At 49.5% G+C, this 11,524-nt stretch overlaps 1 long non-coding RNA gene across 1 annotated transcript; it reads right to left on the reverse strand.

Annotated features, from left to right (window-relative positions):
* Window positions 1-446: 446 nt before the first annotated feature.
* On the reverse strand, window positions 447-7,643 carry LOC128626502 (uncharacterized). The gene is made up of 3 exons (XR_008390464.1): window positions 7,552-7,643; window positions 1,351-1,460; window positions 447-1,206 (listed from the first exon to the last, which is right to left on the reverse strand). It is a non-coding gene; the product is annotated as an uncharacterized LOC128626502 (long non-coding RNA).
* Between the last annotated feature and the right edge of the window lie 3,881 nt (window positions 7,644-11,524).

Genomic DNA, 11,524 nt, shown 5'->3' on the forward strand with positions numbered 1-11,524 from the left:
CTTAAGCTACGGAATATGACTTTTGTTGTTTGTCATTGTCACTTAACATCCTTGAAAACAGAGTTGGAGTCTTCCTGTAGCCCTGCCTCAGCTCAGAGTAGCTCTGCGCACACGGCTTATGCAGCATCCACGACGTTGACCCTGTGTGGCCTGCGGCTGGTGCTGGGGACTCTGGGAGGCCCACCTCACTCCATGTTCCAGCCGCTGGTTCTCAGATCTGCCAGCAGCCTCAGCCAGCACTTTCCCAGTAGGAGTCTGGCAGTCGTGTCTGCAGGCCCAACCTCCCTCCCTGCCCCCAGCCCGGATCCCAGCACAGCCAGTTCCATGGGCTGAAAAATAAGGACCAGGCCCTGGGCCCCAGCCTGGGCCTTCCCTGGGCCTGTCCGGCCTTGCCCACCAGGACACCCTCAGCTCCAGCCCGGGGTATCCTGAAACCAACTTGTGTTTCCTCCTTATTCTTCCCCTCAGCCTAAAAGTCAAAGTCGCCCTCCTGGCTGGTGAGGCCTTCCTTCAGCTCCCACGAAAACCATGGCTCTGACCCTCCTCTGCACCCCATCCCCGCCTCATCTGGTCCTATAAGACTTCAAGCCTTAGGGAGCTGTCTTGGAGAGAAAGGCCCCAAAAGAACTCCAAGCCTGAGCCTGTGACATTGCAAGTTACCTAACCTCTCTGATTCAAGTTCACTCCTCAGTGAAATAGGGGCGATCAGTGGTGTGCCCTCTGCTCGGGGCTGTGAGGTCATCAGGAGCCTGGTACAGTCCCAGCACATGATGTATGCTACAAGCGGTGGCTCCCAGCTCAGACTTGGGCTCTCTTCCCTCTCCCTGAACCCCAGACCCCCTCCGGGTGAGGGGGTTAAACACTGGCAGTGACTTCATCCCCAGCCCCTCCCGCTGGAAGCAGGAAGCAGGCAGAGAAGCTAACAAAATCAGGCTGAAGGCTGGGTGGAATTTTCCAGTACTCATAAATAGGACCAGTCTGAGTAGCTAAGGGAGGTCACCATGGAAACAGTCACGTGTGCCTGCCTTCTGGTTATTCCAGCTTGCCTTGAGGTCTATGACACAAGCTCTAGGCCTCTTCATTGGCTGCCACTGCCTCTTGCCACTGAAATCTAGCAGGAGATTGGCCGACTGCAGTTGGCTCGAGTTGCTGGGTGAGCCCTTCCCCACCTCCACCAGGAACCTGCTGGAAGCTGTTGTTTTGAACCTGAGGAAGAAGGAAAAGAGGCTGCCAAAGATGTTGCCATAGTAACTGCTTTCCTTTCTGCCCTACTTAGAGTTAATAGCTGACGTCTTTGTAGTTCAAGGACTTTTCCAAAGGCAGACCGTGCATCAGCCATTTCACACTAACCTGACCTCCTTTCGAAGGGACGACCCTCAGCTTCCAGGGTAGTTCAGGAATTTCTGGGCCTTCGCTTACAGCTGTGGTTACCAGGCCACCCTGGGGGTCTCCATTTCCTTCTGTGAAATGAAATACAGGGTGGGGCAAAAGCAGGTTTACAATTGTTCAAATGGAAGATAACACAATAATCAATAAATGATGATAATACAAGAATAAACCCTGTGTTTCATGTACTCACAATTGTAAACCTCCTTCCCTGCCCCCCAGCCCTGTATTCATTCCAGGGCTCACTACCTTTTAAGGCTGGAGTAAGGGTCCCACTGGACCAAGTTTGCAAGCGTTGGAAACTGTAAAGCCCTGCACACTCGCCTTGTGTCTTTAAGTGACTGGCACTGACATTAGCATAGGACAAAACGGCCCTATAAGGTAACGTAGACACCCTCTCCCCCCAGAGCAAAGCCCAGAGCCCCCAGAAGGGTAGGGGCTGGACTCTGTAATTTCCCTCTTCTGCCACCAATTGCTTTCTGGGGCCATCAGCAGTTCACCAAGACCCCGAGGGACTTATTTTCTCTTTCTATAAAAGGGTTCCTCCGTAGCTGATGTCAGGGGGCCCAATCCAGCTCTGGCATGCCATGATCCTAATTAAAGGCCTGTCTGCTTTCCACAGTAAATCTGTGGAACTCATCATGCTCATAGGAGGTAAAAATACAGGCAACCGCCCTACACCTGCACTTTCTGTCAGGCAGGCACTGGTCACACGTGAGCTCAATTTCACAGCAACCTTAGAAGGCAAATACCATCATTCCAGCACCCATCCATTTGACAGATAAGGAAACTGAGACCCGAGAAATTGGTAAGTTAAACTGACCCAAAGCTCACACAGCCAGCAATTAGCAAGGTCATGATGTAAAAAGCCTGGTGGTCTGGCAGAAAGCCAACACAGCTATCTTTCCAGGCACCCGCTGAAATGAAGACAGAAGCAACGTGCATTGATTAAGAATAGGTAAAATGCTGGGTGGAGCAAACCCGAGCAACCGAAAGCCCCGGGCTCTTCTCTAGGTTCTGCTGTTAAGTCAGGCTGTGTTAACTGCAGCAAGTCACTTTCCTCTCTTGGCCTCTTTTTCCATCTGTAAAAATGAGAGGTTATGCCAGATCGCTGAGGGCCTTTCTGGTTAAACACTGAGCCTTTGAGAGAGATGCAGGGGCACGAGCCCCAGTCAGATAGCTCAGCGGGTTAGAGGGCGAGCCCAATACAAACAAGGTTTGGGGTTCCATCCGCGGTCGGAGCGCACACAAGAATCGACCAGCGAACACATCAATAAGTTGGACCACAAGATCGCTCACTTGCTCTCCTTTCTCTCTCTCTTTTTAAAAAAGAAATATTTCGCACAGAGGGGATATGGGACGGCCTTCCCAAGTCACAGAGCAAACACATGTGGCCTCCAGTGTGCCCATTACCTACATGGTCTGTCTCAGCCTTTGAGAGACAAGTGGTTTTGGAAAGCATTGGCAGACGTGGGGCCCGCAGACCAGCGGCAGTCCCTGGCAGTATCTGCTGTGATTTTTCCAGAAAGCAAAATACATTTCATTTAAGACTGGCCCTCCAAAAATAAAAACAAACATAAAAGACTGGCTGTTATTCTGAAATAAACCCTTCCTGAATCTTTGATGTTACAAAGTCCTTTTCTTATGAAATGATGGTGACAGTGAATGGAGGCTGCTGGGATATAATCTTCTTATTTGGGAAAAGTTGGCTAACCTTACTTATGTCAATGTGACAATTTTTAAAAATGTTTTATTAAAGCCCTGGCTGGTGTGGCTCAGTGGATTAAGCACGGGCCTATGAACCAAAGGGTCACCTATTCAATTCCCAGTCAGGGCACATGCCTGGGTTGTGGGCCAGGTCCCCAGTAGGGGGTGCACAGGAAGCAACCACACACTAATGTTTCTCTCCCTTTCTTTCTCATTTCCTTCCCCTCTCTCTAAAAATAAATAAGTAAAATCTTTTAAAAAATGTTTTATTATGAAAAATTCCTAACATATCAAAAAGTAATGACTAGTTTAATGAAATCCCCTTGTTACTAACCCCCTGGTCCCAACCCCCAGGCCCTGGATTATTCCGACACAAGCACACATAATTATATAAATTCACCTGAGCATTCTCATACTTAAAAAATAGCTATACTTCTTTAATATTAACCTTAAAATATAACGTTTTTTCTCTCTCTTTTGCTGTTGGCTTGTCTAGTTGGGGTCTAAACAGAGTCCACACACTTCCTTTCCTTAAACCTTTCTTCCTTTTTATTGAATTTATTGGGGTGTATAGTGACAATACTACACAAATGTCAGGTTTTGTATGCCTCTTAAGACCCAGTTCTATAGGTTTCCTCTCCACGCCTTCCTTCCCCCTGTAATTTATTTGCTCTAGAATCTGGATTGTTTGCCTTTGGAATTTTGCGCATGTGGATTTTGCTTATCAGATCCCTCCATGTAGTGTAACATATTCTTCTGGCTTCTCTGCATTTTTTTTTTTAGATTTTATTTATTTATTTTTAGAGAGAGAAGGGAAGGAAGCAAGAAGGAAAGGGAGAGAAATATCACTGTGGGAGAGAAACATAGACTGGTTGCTTCTTGCACGCCTACAACTGGAGACCTGGCCTGCAACCAAGGCATGTGCCCTGGCTAGTAATTGAACCTGTGACCTTTTGGTTCACAGACTGGCGCTCAGTCCACCGAGCTACACCAGCCAGGGCACTTCTCTGCATTTCTAAACAGGTGATTGCATCTAGAAGCTTCACTATTTGGGTTCCTTTTCTTTTTTTACAAGAATATTTTATGAATGATGTTGAAAACATCCACTTTAAAAATAAAATTATTAGCCCTGGCTAGTGTGGCTCAGTGGATTGAGCACCAGCCTCTGAACCAAAGGGTTGCCGGTTCAATTCCCAGTCAGGGCATGTGCCTGGGTTTCGGTCCAGATCCCCAGTAGGGGGTAAGTGAGAGGCAACCACACACTGATGTTTCTCTCCCTTTTTTTCTTCCTCCCTTACCCTCTCTCTAAAAATATAAATAAAAATAACAATTATTAGCCATGTAATCCAAAAGGCTGGGAGCCATCCTGCTCTGAAGGAAATTCTTTGGTTCCAGGCCTCAGCCCTGGATGTAGCCAGAGCGCCAGTAAACACCTGGCCAGCCCCTGTGGAGCTGCACCGACTGCGTCATTCTCGGCACCCTCCCCACTGCTGGTGTCTCAGCAGCACCCTGAGAACAGTGACTCAGTGAGGAACGCTGCTGTGGTCAGCTACCATACCCCTCCATGAAGACCTGCGTGAGAAAGTTCTTATAAATGGCCAACAAAAAGCTTGTCCAGAGAAACTGGGATGTTTTTCCTTGTGGACAAAGATAAATCAAGTAACAACTTCTGTGTCCTTTCCTTTGGGCACCCAGGAAGCTCAAAGCCATAACTGAGCCACAGCTTGGACAGTGACAGTGACGTAGGATTTCACGGCCTTTTCCCTAGCCTTTTCTCTAAGCCTGCCTGGACTCTCTCTGCCCGATTTTTAGCTAGCTAAGGTATCTCACTCTCACCGTATGTTTGAATGCTGACTCCAGTCCATTGTGTAAAAGATGAGCAGAAATTTAAAATTAGTAGCAGAGCAGGATCTGGCCTTCCTGATTTCTAGCTTCAATTCTTTATACAACTTATCCAACAAACACCATCCATGCAAGGCACTGCGAGTGAAAACAGGGTCCCTGCCTCGATGGAGCTCACACTCCAGTGGGAATCAGGAAACAGTTTCAGTGAGGAGCAGCCTTGACAGTATCCTGAAGAAGGTGTGGTGCTGGGGTGAAGAGAACAATGTCACACAGCGTGGATGGGGAAGGTGACATCTGAGCAGAGTTGAAGGACCAGCATGAACCAGTTTTGAGAAGAGATGGGGGAATCTGGACGGAAGGGAAAACAAGCAGGCAGATGAGGCCAGGGTCACAGAGATACTCCTCTGGGGGCAGGGCTGCTCCCCAAGACGGGAGGGAGGTTCCTCCCTCAACCCATGCAAGAAACCTCCCAGGACAGGCCATCTGTCCTTGGCTGATGGATGTGAAGTATGCAGCTGTTGATCCTGCCCGAGACACTGGCGATGAAACATGTCTGCAGCCTTCTTCCTGGGGCCCCAAGCCTGCTGACTCTAGGGCTCAACCTCAGACAGTCAGCTCCTAGTGTCGCAGCCTCTGCATCACATGCTCTGGGTTCTCCTGCTCCAGGGGCAGTGCCACTTAGGGGAGCCAGGTTTTATCCGGACCAGCACAGCCCCAGAGGAGCCAACCCTCATCCCCACTTGCCGCCAGAGAGCAAAGCTGGGAGGTATAGGGGCAGAGGGTTCGGGCTCAGGATTCAGCTTTTACTGGGCGTTGGAGTATTAATCATCACCAAACACCTGGGTCAAGACCAAACCAGAAGTGGCCCCGCCTTCTCCAGTTTGTGAAAATGAAGGTGGTAGGTACTGATGGAGAGGAAGCCTGTGGGGGGGGGGGGGAGTTAGAGTACAGAAGAAGGCTTTAACCCAGAGGGCAAAGCTAGGTGGGCTTCCATGCGGAAGTGATCCATAAGCTCCGTTGTTGAGACCATGCACCAAGAGGCTTGGGACTTGGTTTTGTCACTGTAAAGTCCTCATTATCTAGAACAGTGACCAGTCTCTGCCACATAGTAGGTGCTAAGTGTTATACCCAGCTAGGAAAATTACAGCTAGGGCATTACCCAACCCTAAATCTGCAGTTCCTGGAACAGGGTAATGAACAAACATCCGGGAACAATTGGGTTTAAAATTCTAGCCAAATAAGGTAACTAACCCGGGCCCGCCAGAAAGTGCCCGCCAGCAGCAGCACCCACCAATCAGGGACCCTCCCCGTTTTTAAATAAGCCAATAGCTAACCGCCACCTCTGCTTCTGTATGCCTTTGCTTGCTTGCTAGAAAATATAAATACTCAGTAGTCTGTAAGCCAGGCGCGACTTCCATTTTGTAGCTCTGAGTAGCTACGTGACTCCGGTCACAGTTGGGGAAGTTCGCCCCTGCGCAGGAAAATCTTTGGCCATTAAAATTTTTATCAATTCAGTTCCGGACTCCGAGAGTGTGTATTTACCCGCCAATCGTCTACAACACTAAGTAACATTTATTTTTTTAAGACTTTATTTATTTTCAGAGAGGGGCGAAGGGAGGGAATGAGAGGGAGAGAAACATCAATGTGTGATTGCCTCTCGTGGGCCCCCAACTGGGGACCTGGCCCGCAAGGCAGGCCTGTGCCCTGACTGGAAATCAACCAGCGACCCCTTGCTTCACAGGCCGGCACTCTGAGTGCCACTGAGCCACACCAGCCAGGGTTAAGCAACATTTATTGAATGAAAAACTAAGCCAGGCCTAAGATGATGTTAGTTTAAGAACTTTCTGTTCTGGTCGAGTAGCTTAGTTGGTTTGAGTATCATCCTCATACGCCAAGGTTGTCAGTTTGATCTCTGGTCAAGGCGCATGCAAGAAGCAACCAATATTTAAGCCATCTGGACACAATACCTGTGGTTTTCCTTATTGTTTACTGTGACTTCCGAAATAAGGTCTGCCTTGTGTGAAAGTCAGCATGAAGACAGAATGTGTTAGCCCCAACTCTTTGTCACTTAATACCTGACACACCGACCCATGACTGATGGGTGAGTGCTTGACACCTAGTAGTGCTAACATGAACTACCGCCTAAAAAAAGACCTACATTTAAGATATTGCAATAAAGTATCCTCTCTAAATGGTTTGAGCTACCCTTCTAAGTCACATTTTCCTACATGAGCTCTCTCCCTCTGTCTCTCCCTTCCTCTCATTAAAATCAATTTTTTAAAAAAGGAAGAACTTTCTTAGTACTCAATGGGAATGAGTAGTGGGCTTCTTATTAGTCGAAGAAACCAAGGAGCCTCTAGTCTGGTCTTAGAGGCCTATAAAAGCCTTTCATCCCAGGGCTGTGTGAGGTTAATCAGAATAACCTGAAGTGGGCGATGAGGTCCACAGGCTGCAATCCCCATTCACTGAGACTCTTCCCCTAACCACTTTAAAGCCCAGACCCCTCTGAGATCGCCAGCCGCGTTCCTAGTCCCCGCCCTCGCGCCCTGGAGGCTGCAAGTGCCACCCCCTGCCCCACCCCCAGGAACCCCAGACCGGAAGGCTCAGGCTCACGGCGTGCCTCCCTCTCACGCAGTTCTGGCTGGAGAGGTCGGGGGCCGCCCCAAGCTGACGCCGCTGCAAGCGTGCTCGGCGTGCTCGGCGTGCTCGGGTTCCCGGGAGGCAAGGCGTGGCCGCGGGGGCGGCGATTGGCGCCCGCGCCTCACCGCCGGAAGTGAGCTCAGCCCGCTACCGCCCTCCCCACCCCACCCCCCACCCCGCGCCCCTGTGGTCAGGGGAGAGGGGACTTGGGCCACTTTTGCAGTTCCGGACCCCATACCAGCCGCAACCTGGGACAGAGGGAGGCCTTGGGGCACTACACTCCTCCTTCCTTCCGACGTTGTCCCCCTCCCACCCCGCCAGGTGTCCCTTGACCCTGGTTTCTGTGGAGGACGAATGACCTGTCCACTCAACTCCTAGCCCTGGGAGGTTCCCAGCCTCAAAGCCATTTCACCACAAGTGCCAGGCCCTGTGCTAGGGGGGTTCGCGCACGCAGTGTTGATTCCTGGTGTGGGGAGGCAGGAAAAGAAGTGGGGCTGAGAGAGGCGCTGGTAGACGCTCCTACTGCAGGCATTCAAGAAGGGGTTGCTCTGGAGCTGGGCAGAGGATCCCGGAGTTCACCAGGGACAGAAGAGGGTGCGGAGAACCCCATGTACGAAACAAAGGCGCAGAAGTGTGCCCGAGCGCCCCCTGATGGAACAGGCGGGGACATGCGCAAAGCGAAGAGAAGGACACGCAGAGGGCATTGGCTGGGGTGGGAAGGGACTGATGCCAGGCGGCCGATGGAATTGGGTGCCAGGGAAGGCTGCTGTCCCTGTATGAGTAGGGGGAGAGGGGAGACATACCACGTGCGAGATGCCAGCCCTAGCTGAGGCACAGCAAGGGCTTGCCAGCTGTTTTGGAGTGGGCAGGCGGACAGAGTACTGCGTAGATAACCTTTCCGAAGACCCCTGCTCCACTTGTCAGGCACAGAATCCCGTGTCTCCCCCGCCCCGCTCTCCCAAGATGTTCCCTCCATCCTTTCTCCAAACCTGGGACACGTTTGATCTGTGAACGAAAGAAGAGGTTCTACGGAAAGTGACCTCACGGGGCGATCTGATGATGAATTCCCAACTGGGAGGGTCATGGTGGGTAGTCACTCCCTAGGCAGATAATATTTTATAAAAGGCTTATCTTTGCCTTAAACAGGCCCTGTCCTCGTTTCTGTGTATCTCGATTAACACACCTTTGAACTAAAGCCTAACCACCCTCAGGACACGGAATCTTGTTAAGGATCCTGCAGTCGATCCCCCCCCCCCCCTTGGCTTTCTCCTGCCTCCATGGACTCTTCCTTACTTCCTTAATTTCAAATTCATAAAAGAAGCTGCAAAACTGTTTTTCTCCAGAGCATTTAAGATCTTGCTCCCTAGTATATATTAATCTGTTTGGCTCAAATAAACTCATAAACATTCTCTACAGGTCTGGACGTTTCTTATGTTAATAGAACTGGAATCAGCTGAGCCCTGCAGCCTCCTGGAAGACTTGGGTATAACGATCCTGCCTCCCGCAGCGCTCGGTGACCTCAGGAGAGAGCCGACTCATTCCTCTCTCCCTGCAGCCCAGCTCAGGTCTCCAGGCCCAGTGTGGACCCAGATCTCAGCATGCTGCCAAGTGGGGTCAGCCACTCTCCCCCAGCTCAGATCAGTGGCTCTGGAAAATCTCCATTTCAGCAGAGAAGACCCAGAGGAGGGGTAATACTCCTCCATTAAGAAAAAATACTCGAAATTTGAAAATAAGGCAAAAGGATGACTGCCAATCCCAACTTGGTGATGAGTAAATTGATAAGATGTAAATAGCTATCAGGTAGAAAAGATGGTTTTAGTATACCTGAAATCAATGTAATTTTATTAACTAATGTCATCCTAATAAATTCAATTAAAAAAAAGAAAGATGGTTTTACCACCCCATATGTAGGTCATTAGCCAATTATGTAGGTATCTAAGAAATCTTATTCTAGTTTTTTTTTCCCCCTTTGGCACCTTTAAACACTTCTGTCTCTCTAGTCCTCTTTGAACTAGCTCTTCACCATACTGCTCCCCTTCGCAGGAATTAAGTGATCTTTGACACATAGTCTATATTAAGGACAGTCACGCTTTTAGCTTTGTAAATTATATACTGCCACATTCGGGAGACTGTCTCACCAAGATGTCCAGCTGGACTCAGCTGCCAGCCAGTTAAACTTTGCTGCAGAAGTGTGTCTCATGGGTCCCCTGAAACATTGCCTCTCCTGCCTCAGGCTTCCTGGCTCCACCCTGCGATTTTTTTATTATTACTTATTTAGAAAAACTCAAGTACATGGGTACTTTCTTGTTGTAAAACTTAAACAGTACAAAGTCCCTTGTATAATCACCTCCCACCCTAGGCCTGTCTGAAAGTTAACTACTGTTACTCTGCAATATTTAATATGTTATTAGGCAATATATTCTATATATTACAGTATGCAGAATATATATACACATTTATATATGTATATACACATACAGCATATATTAAATACTGTGCTTATATACATTTGTATATGCATATCACACATATATACACAAATATACACAACCAATGGGATTTATGTCTCTATATAGCATATACATATGTAGAAATGTATCATTTTATTGGTTGGGGAACCACTAAAAGGAGAAATAGCTAGTCTAGATTTTCAAGGGTATACTGGAGATACTCTTGCAACTTGCTTATTCTTATTCAAACTCGAGTTGGAGATCTATTTTGGTACCTGAGACCCTCATTTTTTAACCACTAACATGGCACTACAAACCATGAATAACTAGGAATAAACAAGAAATGTGTGAGATACTATTTAGAAAGTTATGAAAGATTTTGCTATTTTATGACATTTTAAACAAAAGGTTGCGATATATAAGCCTGTAATATTGATTAATTTTAGAAACAACAATGAAATGTATAAAGCAAAAAGTAAACACACACCAGGGCAACAGCACTGGCGTTTTGGGGGGCTTCTTCTCTACCGTTCTAGGCATATTTCTGGAACTGGCTTCTGGGGGTTGAGTCAGGAAGTTGAACACGTCTATAAATAGCTGTGACAAAGCTTCAGCCCTGCAAAATGCTGTCGCAGAGGCCCCCAGGCTTTGGGAACCTGCATCAGGAAGACAGGAGCGCGGGGGAGGCTTCCGTGAGGGGGCGGGACTGTACTCAGGCCCGGAAGGATGAGCTGGTGGATAAATTGGGAAGGACATTCCAGGAAGGGGACTTGGTTGAGAGGGAGGATAATCATTTCTGACAAGGGCGAGACTGAGGGCCCAGAGACAGGCGCGGGGCCGAGCCGGACACAGGCCCCGTGGCAGTCCTGGCCGCAGCCTTAGGGAGCGCCGGGCCGGGAGTGACAGCTGTAGCCAGACAATGGCTCGAGCTCCAGTTCCACGAAACAGGAAGGGCCCAGGCGGTGGACCTCCTGCACCGCTCAGAGTGGGGGCCACAGAGGTGCTCCTCTTCACTGCAGAAAGGGAAGGCCTGTAGCCCTAAGGGGTCTTTCCAGAGTGTCGAAGCTGGGAGCATGTGTGGTGCAGGAATGGGAAGTACTCGTTCCACCCCCGCCCCCTGCAAGGCCCGGCAGGCCAGAGATGGAGCCCCAGAGCTCCCCAGGCTCCCCCAGAAACCAGTGGGAACTGGCAGGGAGAGGGCTTGGACTCCTCCATTTCTCTCCCATTGGCCAATCTCATCAATTGGCCAATGAATGTATTTTGAGTCACACGACCTTGTTCTGACCCAGGGAGCTCCCTACGGAGCTGGTGGCTGTGGGGCAGCCAGGCAGTGTGGGCAGGGGTGCACCTGCTCCCCAGAGGGAGGCAAACCCTTTGCCCGCGCAGCCTCACCAGAGCCCTGGGAAGAAGAGGTGCAGAGACAGCCAGGCCCGGCTCAAGGTCCCTCAATGAAAAAGGAGAAATAGGCAGTCTAGATTTCTGATTTCCTGCTCCTC

This window comes from Artibeus jamaicensis, unplaced genomic scaffold, assembly GCF_021234435.1.
Source record: "Artibeus jamaicensis isolate MK-2021 breed Jamaican fruit bat unplaced genomic scaffold, CSHL_Jam_final scaffold_614, whole genome shotgun sequence".
Classification (NCBI taxonomy): Eukaryota; Metazoa; Chordata; class Mammalia; order Chiroptera; family Phyllostomidae; genus Artibeus; species Artibeus jamaicensis.